Source organism: Pteropus vampyrus, unplaced genomic scaffold (assembly GCF_000151845.1).
Source record: "Pteropus vampyrus isolate Shadow unplaced genomic scaffold, Pvam_2.0 Scaffold48, whole genome shotgun sequence".
Classification (NCBI taxonomy): domain Eukaryota; kingdom Metazoa; phylum Chordata; class Mammalia; order Chiroptera; family Pteropodidae; genus Pteropus; species Pteropus vampyrus.
In genome coordinates this window covers 5,347,179-5,364,634 of record NW_011888829.1, presented here as the reverse complement: position 1 = coordinate 5,364,634, position 17,456 = coordinate 5,347,179, and the positions used below count along the sequence as shown (strand labels likewise).

Here is a 17,456-nt window from a genome sequence, read left to right as displayed (position 1 = left end):
TTCCTTCCTTCCTTCCTTCCTTCCTTCCTTCCTTCCTTCCTTCCTTCCTTCCTTCCTTTCAAAGCACGGGGTTGTCGTGAGGAGGAAGGGAGATAGATAACTGAGCTGAGGACTGGCAAGTGTCTGATAGTTACGAAGTGTTCAGTTTACCTAATGGGGTGGGAAAGAGGTGTGTCTGGACAAGGAAAATATTTACCATTGCCATTAATTAACCTGGAACTTTTCTCCTATAATAATGTCTTCTTATGAAATATTCCAATTACATAGAAATGCAGAAAATAATATAATAAGCAGCTGACTCCCCACCTTATAAATTTAACACGATAACATTTTGCCATATTGGCTTCAAACATTTTTCAAACATTATTAATGAAATAAATGATAAACAGTATAGTGGAGGACCGCTCTGCATCCCTCCCCGTCCATATTCTGATTTACTTCCTACAGGTGACACCCATCCTCAGGCTGGTGAGGCGCCAATTCCTTCCTCTGCTGGTCATTTGTCTCCCTGCTTCCTGCCCTTAAGTCCCCTGTTCTGCATGGCGGAGGATCTACAAACTACATTTCCCAGGCTTCTTAGCCAGATAGCTTGGCAGATGGTCAGTGGGAGTTGCTATTAGGTGACTTGGAGGACAGGAGGAAGGGAGAAGCCAGGTGTTTCTCCCTCCCTTTCTACCTTGAATGTCATCTCCAAAAGAAGTCACATTTCCTTTCTGGTCCCAGGTCTTGCCAGGCACGCTCCACCTGGATTCTATCTCCCCCAGATGACATGACTTCTGAGATGAGGAAGTCATCCCCTGTGATTTCCTCCCGTGCCCGCCATCCCTAGGACTGGTGGTCTCTACCTGCGGCTGCTGACCTGAATGGCCTCACCTCTTCTTCGGTTTGCCATTCCAGCTCTTCCACCAGTGTAACCAGTTCTTTGAATTATTCATCCAGTGTTCACAAATCTTAGAGTGGTTTCTGTTCTCTGGCTGGACCTTGATTGATAGGCTCTTTAATATTTTTCCTATTTATTTATACTTTCATAAATAATCTATGGGATTGTTTTTGTGTGCTTTTAACATACTTAAAAAATTTTTTTTCCTTTATGTAATTATAATTATGATTTCCTTGATTAAAGAGCTTAGGTTATAGGATAAAATAATTAAGTTCCTATTAATGAATTACATGACTTTTTTTGTTTCACTTGAATTTAACCAGAGGTAAATACATAGGCTGATATGGGAAAATGCTGTATTTTAAAAAAAACAAAACAAACAAAAAAAACTTCCTAGTTATTCTTGCTTTTATTCTAGTCCACACTAGAAACAGCTGCATCCTCCTCATTATCGATTCCTTCCTAAGTATGATTTGAACAGGGCTTGGTGATAGGCCATAGTCCTAGGATTTGCTTTCTACCAGAACATAGCTTTCAAGGGCCAGAGAAGCATGAGCGGAGGAGAATGGCCACAGTACCACTCTCCATGAGCCAAGAGATGCTAAAAGCTCAGGTGAGAAGCAAAGTCAAAGACAGCCTATATGTCAGTCTCCCAGGTGCTTTGAGCTATTAAAATTGGAAAAACTGTACCTCACCGCCTCGACCTTTGAAGGATCCTGGAAATTAAAGAAAGATAATGGCTCTCATATTTATTAATAAGCTGAATTCATAACCTTTGCTGTTTTCCTACAAACAGCAATATTCTTACTATTCCAGTTTTTATTTCTTTCTTAGTGTTTGCATTAATTTTCCTAAGTCTGCTATAACAAATTGTCACAAATTTGGTGACGTAAAATACCAGAAACATTGTTTCACAGTTCTGGAGGGAGGCTAGAAGTTCAAAAATCAAGGTGTTGGCAGGGCCACACTCTCTCATGACTCTAGGAAAGAATCCTTCCCTGTCTTCCTAGCTTCTGGTGACTGCCAGCAATCCTTGGGCTTCCTCGGCTTGTAGCTTCACCCCAATCCCTGCCCCCGCCTTCACATAGCCTTCTTACAAGGACACCATTTACTGGATCTATTGGCCCACTCTAATCCAGTATGCCCTTATCTTCGCTAATACTTGCAAAGAGCTAGTTCAAATAAAGCCACATTCTGAGGTTCTGGGAACACATGGACTTTTCGGGGACACTGTTCAATCCACTACAGTACCTGACACATTATCATGCCCCTCGTTGAATGTCTAATATTTGAACAGAACTTGCTTTGTGTATTCATTTGTTACCCAAGTAGCATCTCGATTTCATCTGAATCATATTTAGGCCTCGCTTTTCTCAATAGCCTGTTTGTTGCTGTATTTATTCATTCTCTTGGGTCTCTGCATGCACTCTGTGTTATCTTTATCCAAGGCGACGTATTTTCGGCTGTGTTTGCAAGTGTTGGCAGCTTCCCCAGCACCATGACTTAGCATTGCCCTCTGTACTCGGATGAGGAAATTGTGCCTCGGGTAGTTCAGTCCCACATCTGAGGCTTGCTGCCCCCTAAGGAAGAACCAAATTGTCTGATTTGACTGGAGGATTTACTGGGTCTTTTATCCATTTATCCATTTTCCTCTTCAGAGCCAGGCCCAGTGGGTGCTGTGAAAACAAACTTCATAGCTTCCTCAAGTCTCCAGCCATTCTCTCTCTCAAGGGAGATGCAATAGGCCAAATTCTAAAATAGCCTTCACGGACCCTAACTCCTGTATAATCTTCTTCCCTGGAGTACAGGCAGAATCTTTGACTATAATAACATTCACATAATTATGCTATATCGTATGGTATAGGAATTTTACAGATGCAATTAAGGTCGATCAGCTGACCTTAAGATAGGAAGACCGTTCAGGTCCTCCTGACCTAATCAGAGGAACCCTTACTCTCGTTACTTCTGTTTGTTGGGCGGTCACTTATACTGAAAATGACATAGAAGAAAGGAAAAAAGAGAGCAAACCACAGTTCCTTTCCTTTTGGTGCATCTTTACTCATTAGTAAACCAAATGAAGATTGTGTGCATATTAAGACGTGAAATAAAGTTTTGTACAGTGTTTCCAGTGTTTTGGTAAGGATAATATACAGCTGTATGTATGATCTCCAAAATATGAATCGGGTAATGTTTATGGTTCTGCGTGTGAGTTAAATACTCTATTTGCATTTAAATTTGAATACTGCACAATGTAAAGATGAATAGTAAAATTCATGCTTACTGTAAGAGATTACGACTATGAAACGATACAAAACTAGAATGAACCCTGTGGAATTGGATTAGAATTAGTGTGAGCTCGTGGTTTTCCATATAAATAGATTGGTATAGAAATAGATGTATAAAGATTTGTGTAACTGTAGGTATATATGAACTATTTTCTATGAAAAGAAACTAGGGTTACTTGGAGAAATAGCTAATTCCAGGGTTGACACAAGGAATAGATTTTTCCCCCAGAAAGTATGGGAGTGCTCAGTGAATGACGGGGACCCACTGAAAGACATGGAGGCGAGCTCAATTAGCACATAAAATAGTGGCACTAATGGATTATGACCCAGTGAATAAAAGAGGGATCCTTGAGACTACACCAAAATGAATAAAGAAAATAGAAAACTTTTTGTCACAGTGTTTTGTCAACTAATGAATATAGAAGAAGCGATGGAATTAGAAAATCGTGATTTTGGCAATCATATTGATAAACAATCCATCCAATAACATCGATGGGTACTTATACGAGTGAGTAGGTAAACGTTCGATAGGGAATAGGATATTTGCCTTGCCTCAAAGTACCTGTTCACAAAATGCTTATCAATTACTGACTGGTATGGACTGAATGTTTGTCTCCCCCCACCCCAGTTCATTTGTTGAAATCTTAACATTCAATGCGATGGTTTGGAGGCAGGACCTTTGGGAAGTAATTGGGCCATGAGGGTGGAGCCCTCATGAACGAGATTAGTGTCCTCATGAGAATACACAGGAGATTGTGTATTCTCTTTCTTTCTTTCTCTCTCTCTTTCTCTTTCCCCTCACCCCCCACCCCCTACTCTCCACCATATCAGGATACAACATGAAGACGGCCGTCTGCAAACTGGGAAGTGGGCCCTCACCAGACATCAGATCTGCTGACACCTTGATTTTGGACTTCCCAGCCTCCAGAACTGTGAGAAATAAATATTTGTTGTTTAAGCCACCCAGTTCATGGTAATTTGTTACAGCAGCCTGAGCTGACTAAGACAATTACTAAGGGAAAAGAGTTACTTTACAGTGGGGTACCTGGCAGGTACCTCTGTACAAGTATTCTGTTGCTGTGTAACAAATTACTACAAACTTAATGGCTTGAAACAACACATGCCTATGATCTCATAGTTCTGTAAGTCAGAATTCCAGGGTTCAACTGGGTTCTCTGTTTGGGATCTCCCAACGCTGCAATCAAGGTGTTGGCCAGGCTGGGCTCTAATCCGGAGGCTCTGGGGAAGAATCTACCTTCCAAACTCATTCATATTGTTGGCACAATTCAGTTCTTTGCAGCTAAAGGACTAAGGTCCCCATTTTCTTGCTGACTGTCAGCCAGAGACCAGGGAAAGACCCCTCATCCTGGAGGCCATTCACAGTTCTTTGCCACAGGTCTTCTCCACATGAGAGTAACACCATGGGTCAAGGTCACAGCAACATCCTAAAATTCTGTCTACCACTCCTTAATCAAGTGATCAATTTCATATTAACAGTAATATGACAAATTAAAATGATGTACCACCTAATAGGATGCAATGAGAAGAACCCGGTATCACATCTGTGATATTCCTGCTAAAGATGCATAACTTGAATATAACCACAATCAGACGGTCCCATCATGAAAGACATTTGACAAAGTGAGTGGTCTGTAACATTTAAAACAAAGTCATGAAAGTCAGAGAAAGACTGGAATACAGATTCCAGATGAATACAGAAAGACCTAATAAATAAATGTAATGTGTGATTTCGGCTGGATCCTTTTGCTATAAAAGATACATTGGGACAACCAATAAAACTTGAATGGGGTCTGAAATTAGATGATATTAATATATTATAGTGAATTTCCTCATTCTAATGGTTGTAATGTAATTATAGGTATAAGTCTTTGTTTTAAGAATTACTAAGTATTCAAGAGTGATGGGGTATCGTGTCAGCAAATTACTCTCAAACTACTCAGAAAAAACACTCTGTACTATTTCTACAATTGTTTCTTAAATTATTTCAAAACGAAAAAAAATTAATTAGCTAATCAAGAAAACAAGAAAGGCAAGCTAGATTCCCAACAGAATCTAAAAGAAATAATTTCAGGGGAAAATTTCACACATTCTTTTTTAAAATTCATTTCGTTTTATTTTTAATATTAAAAAAATAAATGAAAACAGAATGAAAGAGTCTACACTCTTTAGGATAGCGCTTTGTAAAAATGGAAAAATTGCTGACTGGGAAGAAATACAATTGAATCTGTGTTAAGTTATAAAACTGGTCTGAGTAGTTGTCAGACAAACTTATACATCAAAATGGAAAGCCGAGGCTCAGAGGGACATGAGAATAGTCATTTGTACAAGTGTGTCAAAAAGGTAAGTAACATTTTTAAAAGTATACAGAAATGCCAAGAGCTTTGTCAAGGTTCCAGGCCACTCCTTGTGGTTACAGAAAGACAGTAGCCTTCTTTTATAGAGCAATAAGCAGGATTTATAATGTTTTCTTTTTAATTTTAAAAGCAATTAATATTTACTGATTATTTTTACATATTTCTCCTAGAATTCAGCACTCAATAAATACATAGGGACTACGGTTTTGTTTCTGTAAAAAAACAAAAACAAAAACAAAAACAAAAACAAAAACAAAAAACATCACTGTTACTTTTTAAACATTTTATTCTTGTCTCGGTAACATTACAGACGCCAGTCTCTGGATGTCACTGGAAAGAGGTGGCGACGTTTTGCTTTCTGAGCAGCCCTGTTGCCTTCGGCACGTGTTGACTCTCTGCATGGTGCACGCCACATCCGGACACACTCTGATCAATTGTGAGGTGGTTGGCCGAGTTCGCCACACACCATGGCTTTCCACGTGTGTTTTCCTCAGCCTGTCTTTGGGTTTGGTGCTCCGGCCTTCCGTCGGCACAAGGCACATTGTTGTCACTCTCCCACCAAGGCAAAGGGGTTGTGGCATCTTAGAAGGGGCAGACTTCTGAAACTCAAAAACATCCACAAGCCCCAGCTCATTCCTTCTCTTAACTACCTCCTTTCCTGGTGTCAGTTACTGTAATAACACAACGCACCCGTACGTATGCTTCAGAAGAAATCAAATACCAAGTGTTTTCTTTCCTTTTCTTTCCCTCCCTCCCTTCCTTCCTTCCTTTTCTCTCTCTAATTTCTTTTTTTTTTTAGGCGAGGCAACCCTTGGTTGACGTCACAAATTGCAAGGACCTTGTCAGCTTACAATCTTACAATCCCTTATTTTTTATTTTTTATTTTTTACGCCTACAGCACCTGGTCTTCCTAGGAAGTCTCCCATCCAAGTACTAACCAGGCCCAACCCTGCTTAGCTTCCGAGATCAGACAGGATTGGGCTTGTTCAGGGTGGCATGGCTGTAGACCCAAGTATTTTCTTAAAAGTCCAGAAACATAAACAAGTTAGTAAATTGAGTTAGAAACCACAACTCTCCCTAAAGTATGAATATTTCCATATCTACCAAAATAAGGTTCGCTTTCTTTTGCCTGCCTCTCAGGTTATGCAGGCCACTCACTCCACGTCCCGGCAACAATTGGAGCTAGTCCTAAAAGCCCTAGAACTCCTGAATCCATTTCCTTAATTTCTGCCTGAGAAGAAAAAAAAAAGATCTCAGAAAAATAAATCTCTCTACTCCTTTTTTTTCCCTCTGCTTCCAGCACTTGAAGGATGCAACTCCTGTCTTTCATTTTGGCTTGATTTCTTTCTAAACAAATAAGTAATATTCTAAAGCAGAAATTCCTGTTGTAATTGTCTTCTAATGCTTTGGATCTGAACTCAGTTCTACCTCTAAGCTGGGAGCCCAGTGCCCAGACGAGGAGCTTAAACACTTGCATCCCCATAATTACCAGCCTTGCGACACCATCTTTTGCAACTCTACTGGATGAAAAGCAGCACACTCACAGCTGTAGGTCTTATAAGCTCTGCTACACAGGCAGTCCTGTCTTCCTGGAACCATGCCATTCCTATGTGTAGGGGGTCAGCCAGGTCTGGTAGCTGAGACGGCCCCGATGTAACCTGGGTACTTCAGGCTGTGGCATGATAGCTCTGACTTGAAAGGTTCAGCCTCTACCAGCCAGTCTGGAAATCATAGACTGTCAAGGTTGGTGGGGTCTTGGAGGCACTGAGGCTCTTTGAATCTTCAGTATCACAGGCTGGCTACTGCCCAACCACTTCTAGTAACTGGAACTCACTTCTTCCAACTAATATTTAGAAAAATCTTGTTTAGAGCACTCTTATTTACGCTAAGCTTAAATTGTGCCTTCCTATATCTTTCACCTGTAGATCTCAATTCTGTATGCTGTGACCACACAGAACAGGTCTTAAATCTATTCCTGGTGAAAGCCCTCCAAATATTTGATACAGCTGTTATAGTCCTATGTTACACACAATTGTTTTGGGTAAAGATCGCCAATTAATCAACAGAGTTTAAATTAAATTTATTTTTAATAATTTAATTTATTAATAATTTAATGTATCCCATTTAATATTAATAGTGGATCATTCCATAAATTATATTAAACTAATAGAATTTACGATGACTATGTTTTTAACTTTATACATGGGCGAGGTCATTCCGAGGCCAACGTCCAGTCTACGGTGTTGCGAACTTAGAAATTTATTTTTGTTAGTTTGCTCGGGACTGGTCTGGGGGCATGATCTATAATAATCTAGCTCATAAGAAACTAATGAACGTGGTAGAATTCCAGTTTACATCACTGTTCTGAGGTACATGCCCATCAAGCAGACTAGGACATATATATATATATATATGCTGGTTATATGCCATCTCTTCGTGAGATAGAAAGCTTTTGAAAACTCCTTGAATATGAGGAGTGAATATAATAAAAATGTTAAGCCTGAGGTACTCACTGTTCCAGATGAGCTCATGGCTGAGCAGGCTGACATACGCTTGTCAGCCAATGAGGGGAGTGGATTCTCTTTCCACAGCGCTGGAGGAAGATTCTGACCAATTCTGGATAAATGATTCTTCTTTGATATTCTTTATTGGCACAAAAGTGCACCATCATCACACCTGTATTGGACAATAGGTGTTATGGTTAGGAGTCTTGGCTCTAGTCAATATTTATTAGCCAAATGATTGAATAAATGAATCAAGGACCATCAACTAGAACAAGCTCTGTTAAAATTTGACATAATAAAATATACTTGAAGCTATTTTATTAATTTTTAGTGAGAAATTTGAAAGCATTGTCTTTGCAGGTGAGATGTGTAAATGTTGCACACAACCACAGGCTTCTTCCTATGAGTTAAGAAACACTCCAGTTATCAAAATTTGTCACTGTTCTGGACTAAATGCTTGTATACCCCACCTCCCCTAATTCATACGCTGAGACCCTAGACCTCAATTGGAGATGAGACCATGGGGGTTCGATTAGGTCATGAGAGTGAGGCCCTCACGATGAGATTAGTGGCCTTATAAGAAGAGGAAGAGCAATCTCTTTCTCTCTTTGTATGCACGCCTCAGGAAAGGCCATGTAAAGATATATTGAGAAGGTGTCTGTCTGCAAGCCAGAAGGATGACGCTTGGTCCTGGACTTCCAGCCTCCAGAGTTGTGAGAACTAAAGGCCTGTTGTTTAAGCTACCCAGGCTGTCATATTTTGTTATGGCTGTCCAAGCTAAGAGGGTAACATATCTTTCAGAGGAGTAAGGTGAGACATAGCATATCTGTTTTTATTACTTTCCATTGAAGTAATTCTGCTGTCTTTCCCATCCAACTCTAGCAACATACCATGGAGGACTCTGTGGGTCCTATGCTCTGTCTACAGGAGCTGCAGGGGAGGACTAGCTGGATGGTCCCAGTCCTCCAGATAAAGAAGGATGGATGCGAGGTCACCTGCTCTAGATGGGAAGCTGAAGTGCAGTAAGGGGTTTCAGGAAGTAGAGAAGGCTCAGAACTGCGTCTATGAGCAATACCCCCAAGGAATTAACTAAGGATGAAGAGAGGAAAGTTGAGCAGCCTTGAGCTCACCACCGAGGTTATATATTATGGTTTTAGAGTTGAGGCAGTGTGTAGACTAACTTTATGCAGGAGCACCTAGCTGCCCAGAAGAGGGACAAAAGGATTGACTTTATCTGGCCCTGGGGATTAGCAAGGTAGTTAAGAGCACAGAATTTCAGGAGGCTTGTTGGCATGAACCAACTAACCCTGAAAGAGAGAATGCTTCAGAGCAGTAGTGCAGGGTCTGTTTCAAAGCAGGAACACCACTCACGTATGGGCTCGAAATGGTCTCAGCGAGTATGGGAGCATTTTGTTCTCTCCCCCATTGCTTAGGTCTAGCCTACATGAGGCGCAAGATCTTGTCCCCAGCTGACTCGTCTCCCTATATTCTCTACCCTTTGTTTAATTCCACTACTGCCTGCCCTCTTCAAACTTGAGGCTCTCATTGTAAACATTACCATACCTGACTTTGTGTCCAAGTGGTGGACAATTAAGTTGATACTCTGCTGCCACCTAGTGGTCCTTGATCACTTCACATGTCCCTGGTATCTAGGCTAGGAAGGAGGCAAATGAAACCGAGACAGAGCTGAATACTTAGATATGAGCATTCGCCGGGCCTGGAGTTCATGGGGGTTAAAAAAATAAAGAAAGAAATGATGATGGAGGAGTACAAGTGAGGACAGCACCAGAGGAGTGGCTGTGGTTGTGTGCAGCTTCAAAGGTCTTGAAGACATGAAAGTTGAAGATCAAAGAATTCAGGGCCTGGTTGTTGCAATGGCCATCCACATTCCCCCTCAGAGAGGAGCGTCTCTGCATGACGGCGCATGTTTTAATCATATTTTTATCTCCCATGCTTTCTGACACATTGTTTATAAAATTTTGGTCGAATTTGATGTTGAAAAATCACTAACGGTGACTGTAGGAAATGGAGTGGAGATGACAGCTGTGAACTGGCTGACCTATAGTTTTACATGAGATATAGTTTCAAATACTAAGCTTTTAGAAAAAGCTATTTTCAACTTTTAACTGCCCCAACACCTCTCCACTGGGCAAATCTCCCCATATCTGGTACTTGACAGTTTCATGTACATCCTCCGAGGGCAGGAAGACCGCTCAGATGGTGCTATGTGCTTGTTGCCTGCGTTGAGCGTATCACGCTCAGCAATGCCCTTCTTTCCTTCCTTGCCATTTATATTCTCCACTGTGAACTTTCCGTAAGCAAGATTTTCATCTAGGAGTTCTGAATCTGGGGTTCATGGATCTCAAGGCTTTGGGGATTCCTTGAAATCAAATGCAAAATTTGATGTTTGTGAGTACCTGTTTATTTTCTCTCATTAAAGAAAATTAGATTCTTAAAGGAATGTGTGGCTCATGAAACGAAACAAGCCCTTGCTTTTAGGCAGCTTGACTTCCTTTGATCCCACGCAAGTTTCTGTACCCTCCGAACTCCATCACCTCTTCCCCCATTGGTACAAGTTTTTGTAAGTTAATGTCTCTACTTTCCCATGCCTCCCCCAGAACATTTAGGATTCCTGCATATCTGTTTCCTGGGTAGCTTGGTTCTTGATTACAGTGTTCTGAGTCAGCGAGGTCTTTGGCCAACAAAGAGGGGTTCTCTTCTCCTCTCCCCAAAGGTAGAGGATTTCTAGAGATTATTTTTTCATTCCTTACTCAGTGGATTCTACATTTCTGCCAACTGAGAGCTCACCCCAAATCATCTGCTTAACTCATTTCTGCTGACCTTCTGATTTACTCTCATGTGGCTCATTAGCACTAGAGCCAAAGTCTGCAGTGGTCCCCACCCCTGCCTCCCAGCTGCTTGAAGGACTGACTGCTGCTTTGAGTACTTTGATGGCTACTCTGGTTGCCTCTTGAGACTGTTAAGTCATCTTTGCAGGCCAATCTATCAATCAGGTGACTTCTTTTGTCAGCTATGATAATGGATATTGTTTATTTTTTCTAACTTCTTATTATAGTAAATTTCAAGCATATAAAAATGATAAGAAATACTGTATTGAGTGTAATGTATGGATCACTCAGCTTTTGTTATCTTTTTTATGGCCAATATTACTTCCACTCCTTTTCCTGATTATTTGAAGCAAATCCCAAACACTGTATTCTTTCATCTGTAAATATATCAGTATATATCTCTAAAGAAAAAGAATTCTTAATACTATACCACACCTAAAAATTAGGGGGAAAAAAAAATCCAGTCATTCGGTGTTAAATAATAGTGGTTGAGGGTAGTTCTTCTGGTACAGAAAAATTTCAGTTTCAGCCTTGAGCTGAAAAAGAAAAAAATTATAATTAAACTTTACCATTACTAAATCATCAAGCCACTGTTTAGTAGGGCAACTCAGGATATTCAGCAACTACTGCTGACAGAAATTCATAGAACTGAAGACGCTTAAATCCACAAAAGTGAATATGCTTGTTATTTGTTATTGATTCAATAACACACGACAGATTCAAATACGGCCATGTGCAATATAACGTTTGGTCTACTACGAACCGCACATGTGATGGTGGTCCCATAGGGTTATAGTGGAGCTGGAAAAAACCTAGTGCACTGCCAGTTGTGTAAAAGTATAGCACACACGATTGTGTACAGTACATAATACTTGATCGTGATCATAAATGACTATGTTACTGGCTTGCATATTTACTATACTACATTTTAAATCATTACTTTAGAGTGGACGTTTTCTACTTACATAAAAAAGTTTTCTGTAAAACAGTACACCATGTTTACCATGTCTCTTGGTTGCATCATTTTCTCTTGTACTTGATTTAATCTTGTGTTGTTTTATAAATCTAGTGTAGCCTAAGTGTACAGCGTGTATAAAGTCTACAGCACAGTAATGTCCTAGGCCTTCACATCCACTCACCACTCACTGACTCACTCAGAGTAACTTCCAGTCCTGCAAGGTCCATTCATGGTAAGTGCCCTATACAGATGTACCATTTTTTTATCTTTTATGTCATATTTTTTCCGTACCTATTTATGTTTAGATATGTTTATATACACAAATACTTAACACCATTGCCTACAGTATTCAGTATAGTAACATGCTATATAGGCTTATAGCCTAGGAGCAATAATCTATACCATATGGCCTAGGTGTGTAATAGGCTATACCATCTAGGTGTGCGTAAGTGCACTCTGTGATGTACACACAATGACGAAATTGCCTAATGACACATTTCTCAGAATATATCTCCATCATTAAGTGACACGTGACTGTATTTTCTGCAGAGTATCTGCTGATGAATCATATGATGAATGACAGGCTCTAACCTCCTACTTTTCACACAAAGTTTGCAAATTTGTCCAGCTAGGCCTTTTCTGCTCCACACAAATTTTTACCTCCAAGAGTTTATACACATCTTAGCAGATTCCACTTCAGATTGTACTGAATTAGAAAATTTCTCAAATTGTCTGAAAATATTCTCACAGTTGTTCTACAGAGACTTCATAAAATCCAATTCTCTGGTCACTTTAAACTTGGCATTGACACCTCGAGTAAACAACAACTGAACAGTGTCAGTAGCATCTGTCAACTTGTTAAGGTACAAGAAAAAAAAATACTCAGAACCATTAGCCTTGTTTTTGTTTTTGTTTTAACTAACTGTCGATGTTGCTACCAGGGTTCCCAACTCTTCTACCAACTGTTTTTACCGATAGGCTAAACACATTTCTTCAGGTTCTGTAGTCAAACACAATTTAATTAACTTAGAACTGCTAAATGGCTTTTCTTGCTTGCTAACAAATGAGCCACTTGGAAACTTACTTTGGTTGTAGCTTCATTTACATTTTAATTCTTGTGAAGAAATATTCCGCTTTAATAAGAAATTCCATTTTAAGTTTCCTAATTTTTTTTTAACTGTTGCTTTCCTGTGAGTTAGAAATATTGTGATGAGTGCTTAATCTGGCAATGTTAACATATATTGTATTATTTTGGCACAGTTATAGTGTCATTGCATAACAGATATAATTTAACAACAAAATAAACCACGCTCTACAGTGACTTAAAAAGTACAACGTTTGAAGTCCACTTTTCTTGCTTTGACACAAAGGATATGCATTGGTAATATAAAATAAACTAACAGAGGTAAAATGAAATAGAACAAAATGTCACAAAATGTCATGGTAGAAAACTGTGCTTGGCATTTGAAATGCTATTTTGAATGGTTTATGACTTACTGAGCAGCAGTATAAAGTGATAAGAGTTCTGCATATGGTCTCTGTTGCAACTTTTCAAAACTGCTATTGAAACTCGAATATAGCCATAGCTAATACATAAATAAAAGAGTGTGGCTGTGTTAAATAAAACTTCATTTGTGGATAGACGTAACCTTTAATTTCAAATATTATTCACATGTTACAAGATATTATTCTTCTTTTGATTTTTTTCAATTGTTTAAAAATGCAAAACCATTCTTAACTTTTGGACCATCAAAAAAAGGCAGTGGACCAGATTTGGCCCACAGGCCACAGTTTGCCAACTCCTGTCTAGATCATTATACTTCTGAAAATTCCACAGATGTGTAAGGTCCCTGAATCTTTGTAGGGTTTATTTCCTATCACCTGAGGTGTACATCTCGGTGTACATCTTGTACCTAAGCATCAAAGCTCTAGCCACTTTCTGTTATCAGGTCTAACAGGCATGGCGTCATCAGTATTGTGACCAGTGACCAGAATGTTCAGACAATCAAGATCCATCGTCATCACCCATGATCTACCTAATTTTTTTTTTTAGGCAAGGCAACCCTTGGTTGACCTCACAGATTGCAAGGACTTGTCAGCTTACGATCCCTTATTTTTTATTTTTTATGCCTACAGTACCTGTCTTCCTAGGTGGTCTCCCATCCAAGTACTAACCAGGCCCGACCCTGCTTAGCTTCTGAGATCAGATGGGATTGGGCTTGTTCAGGGTAGCATGGCCGTGGACATGATCTATATAATTTAAGTAAGGATCAAACAGGTGAATTGAATGGATTATCATGTCAAGCATCACTCCTGCCTCCTTTCAGTGGCTGAGAGTGACACAAATCACCACAGAGGATCAGATCTTCAACTTACGTTCTTTGCTCAGGGATGGGGTTCAGGGTGAACTTTCAGGTGTTTACAATCACTTAGCCTTTATCAACATAATTAATTACTCCTCAGAGAACTCATGTGAGGGTTCTTCCAGTTTCTAAGTATTTCCCAGCCCTCTCACTTGGGCTAGGACTCCACCTATCACTTGGCCTCTAAAAATCCCTACTCTAATAAAGAGGCTGACGCTTTTTTGGGTCACTTGGTATCCATGTCAGCTTATCCACAACCCTCAAAATACTTGGAAATTCACTTCCCTCAGTGTATAGTTAATCTGGTAAATGTCTGTAGGACCCTTTGAGGAAGAATTGTGTTAATAGCTACTATAACTATTTGCTATGGTGTTTCAGGGGTGCTTTGGTGTTTCCTCAAGGGGACATGGCCCTTCAATCAATGGATTCTGAACCCCAAAACCACCTCAATTCTTGAAACTAGATAAGAGACCATGATTTTCCTTTGTGGTACTTACACATTCAAGATCTTTTTGGGGCATATAAATCAATCAATACCCTCATCGCTTGCCCATATATCTTGTTCCTAGGATCCCATGTTTTATCAGTCTTTGCTACATGTTTCTGAGGGTCAAGGTCCCCTAGTTGTCACTCTCACCTTGTTATCCATTTGGAAGAATCGTCATTTGTGGCAATTAATGCAGCCTATTAATACCATCAATCCTACCTTCATGACAGTTATATGCTGTCAATTTGTTTCTGCTATTCCAGAATCCTTTCATAGCCACTGACACCAGGGAGCCCAGTTTCCATCAGTATTTCCTACTGTCAACCCTGGCCTACAGATGACAGACAACACTAAGTTTGACAGGATGCTGGTGTCTCCCTCGGGAAGCATCCTTTCTTGCTTTAGTGAAGAGAGTGTCCTCTGGGTCTCCTGAGAAACACAGTCATCTGGTAATTCTCTGGCATTGCATAGTCAGTTCTAACATGCCTACCTTTCTAAGCTTTTCGCCGATTCCTCTGCCAAGGAATTTGCAACATCTCCACTTCATTTGCTGTAGGCATCATTTTTCCCAAGCTTTAAGGAGATATTCCAGCAGTTTATTAGGACTGGCTCCAGGTGTCCTTGCCAGGACAAGCTGGGGGAAGAGAAAGCAACGAGAAAGGAGAGTGAAAGAATAGACCATACATCTTCTTCCCGCTGGTAAATCCTCAAAGCAAAAATCAGTTCTGAGTCGAGGGAAAGGAAACACTTTGAATTGGATGACAATGTGAAGTTTTTATTAAGACTAAAAGCTAGTTTTACATTTTAATACCTGAAAAATCAGACTGTTTTAATACCCAAGAATGAAGAGAGTCATTGGATCTGTCCACGATATCTTTAAGGGACAGGAGAGCCAACAGTTTTTGAAGGTAAAGGTAGAATAAAATGGAGCCCTTTCCTCATTGTGCATTACCAATTACAGATGCTTCAAAAAAAACCAGTTGCACAATTGCTGAAGGGCGAAATGGTGTTGCCGCCTTCTATTTCTTTCTTTCTTTTTTTTTTTCATTTAGAAAATGGGTTACAATGAGCCATTATGCAATGTGAAATTACTAGGTAATTTGTTTTTATAAACCCAGGGGGATTAAATATGTTAAACCTACATACCATAATATGTGAACTGGCCGTGGAGACTGAGAAATAGTAACATAAGTGCCATACGAAAGTCTTAGCCATGTGCCTGGAGCTCAATAAAGAAAAAAACTCATTCATGGTATGGGGGTTGGTGAGAGAAGGTTTCATGAAGGAGACAATATTTCCAGGAATTTGAAATGCTGAGTACAATTCTGAAAGATAAAGCAGTCTTTCCAAGTAGAGGGAACAACAGGAAAAGGCATGACAGTGATACCAGAGATATTTAATTCAGATGAAACAAAGAAGCCACATAGAAATGTAATGGAAAACAGTCTGAAAAAGATATTTGTCCTGGACACAAGGGAGCAGGATTTATATTTCCTATGGAGGCAATGAGTGGTTGACTAAAGTTCAAATACTCTCCTTAGTATTTTTCAAGTAATTTCTTGAATATGATCAAGTTCTTTGTTAGAAACTAAACCTCAAAATAGAGAACCAGCGGGCAGGGACTTGCTGAAGCAGGGCAGCAACTAGAAGTAGTTATAACAAACTACTGGAATGGGAGTGATGTGGTGACAAGGAGAGCTCTAAAGTTCTCAGGCTACCAGCCAGCAAGAGATGAGCGAGAAGGAGGCAGGTGCCTGTTAATCAGGCACCACTCTTGGATTTGGCATTCTCTTCAGAGTCCGCCCACTGTCCTGCCCCGGTCTGATCCTGGTCTGAGTACAGGGTCCACCACAGTGTGGGATCCTGGGAGCAAAGGGGCCTTGTCTGTGAAATGAATCATTAACCTTCAAGTTGAATACTTAGAGTTTACAGTTAACATCAGACACTGTGTTTACATTTACAAGCATATGCTTTTCTCTCACTCGATCTTCAAAAAGAAGAAAGTTATTAGAATATTGCTAAGTTATTAGAAACACATCAATAACTATCTCAGAGTTGGTGCGGGGACGTAATATAACAACACATTTAAAGCGGTTATTACTTCCTGGCACAGGGTAGACACTCAATATTAAGTTCCCTGTCTGCTGTTTTTCTATAGAAGGGAGTGGCACAGAATAAGTAATTTATCTCTTACAAACTCTCCCTTTCAACGCTGCCTTCCACCCTAGCATGCCCAGATAATTGAAGATATTAAGTCCCTGACATTAAGTTCCTGCAAACATTGAGCATGAAATGGTTGCAGCCTTGTACCTTCCCATCCCATTCTTCTGGAACCCTCTGGTTTGATGCTGTCCCTCGATGATGCAGTACCTGGACCAGTACTCAGCTCCCCAGATATGGGCTGAGTAGTGAAGGAGAAGCAAAAGGGTTCCTTCACTTTGGCTTAGATACTACAACTCTGTTTTTCCAGGCTAAGGTTTCTTTAGAGTTTTGTTTTGCTTTTGTTTTGTTTTGTTAAGCAGCCACAACTTGCTGTTGACTCATATTTAGCTTCCAGCCAACGGAAACCCCTGCGTCTTTTTTTGTCTATGTGATGTTGTTAAGCCATCTCTTCCCCACCCAGATTCTGGAAAGTTTTTTTTTTTTTTGCTTTTCTAGACCTGAGTAAAGGACTTCTCATGTCTGTAAAATTCCATCTTGTTAGATTAATTTTCTCCATTCTAGCCTTTAGCACGTTAACTAACCTGTCCCATCT

General features: G+C 40.0%; 1 long non-coding RNA gene and 2 pseudogenes across 3 annotated transcripts in view; all 3 read right to left on the bottom strand.

The window, feature by feature from the left end:
- Window positions 1–5,808: 5,808 nt before the first annotated feature.
- The window catches only part of LOC105291640, a 39,021-nt gene continuing 27,373 nt past the window's right edge, over window positions 5,809–17,456 (bottom strand). For 2 of the 3 annotated variants that reach the window (XR_002780178.1, XR_895836.2), the window contains exons 2-4: window positions 15,192–15,335; window positions 8,054–8,216; window positions 5,809–6,145 (exon numbers count right to left, since the gene is read on the bottom strand). This is a non-coding gene — a long non-coding RNA (uncharacterized LOC105291640). The remainder of the gene's footprint in view (window positions 6,146–8,053; window positions 8,217–15,191; window positions 15,336–17,456) is intronic. The other variant, XR_895837.2, reaches the window with a different exon arrangement.
- Window positions 6,430–6,548, bottom strand: LOC111739225 (annotated as a pseudogene).
- On the bottom strand, window positions 13,979–14,096 carry LOC111739269 (annotated as a pseudogene).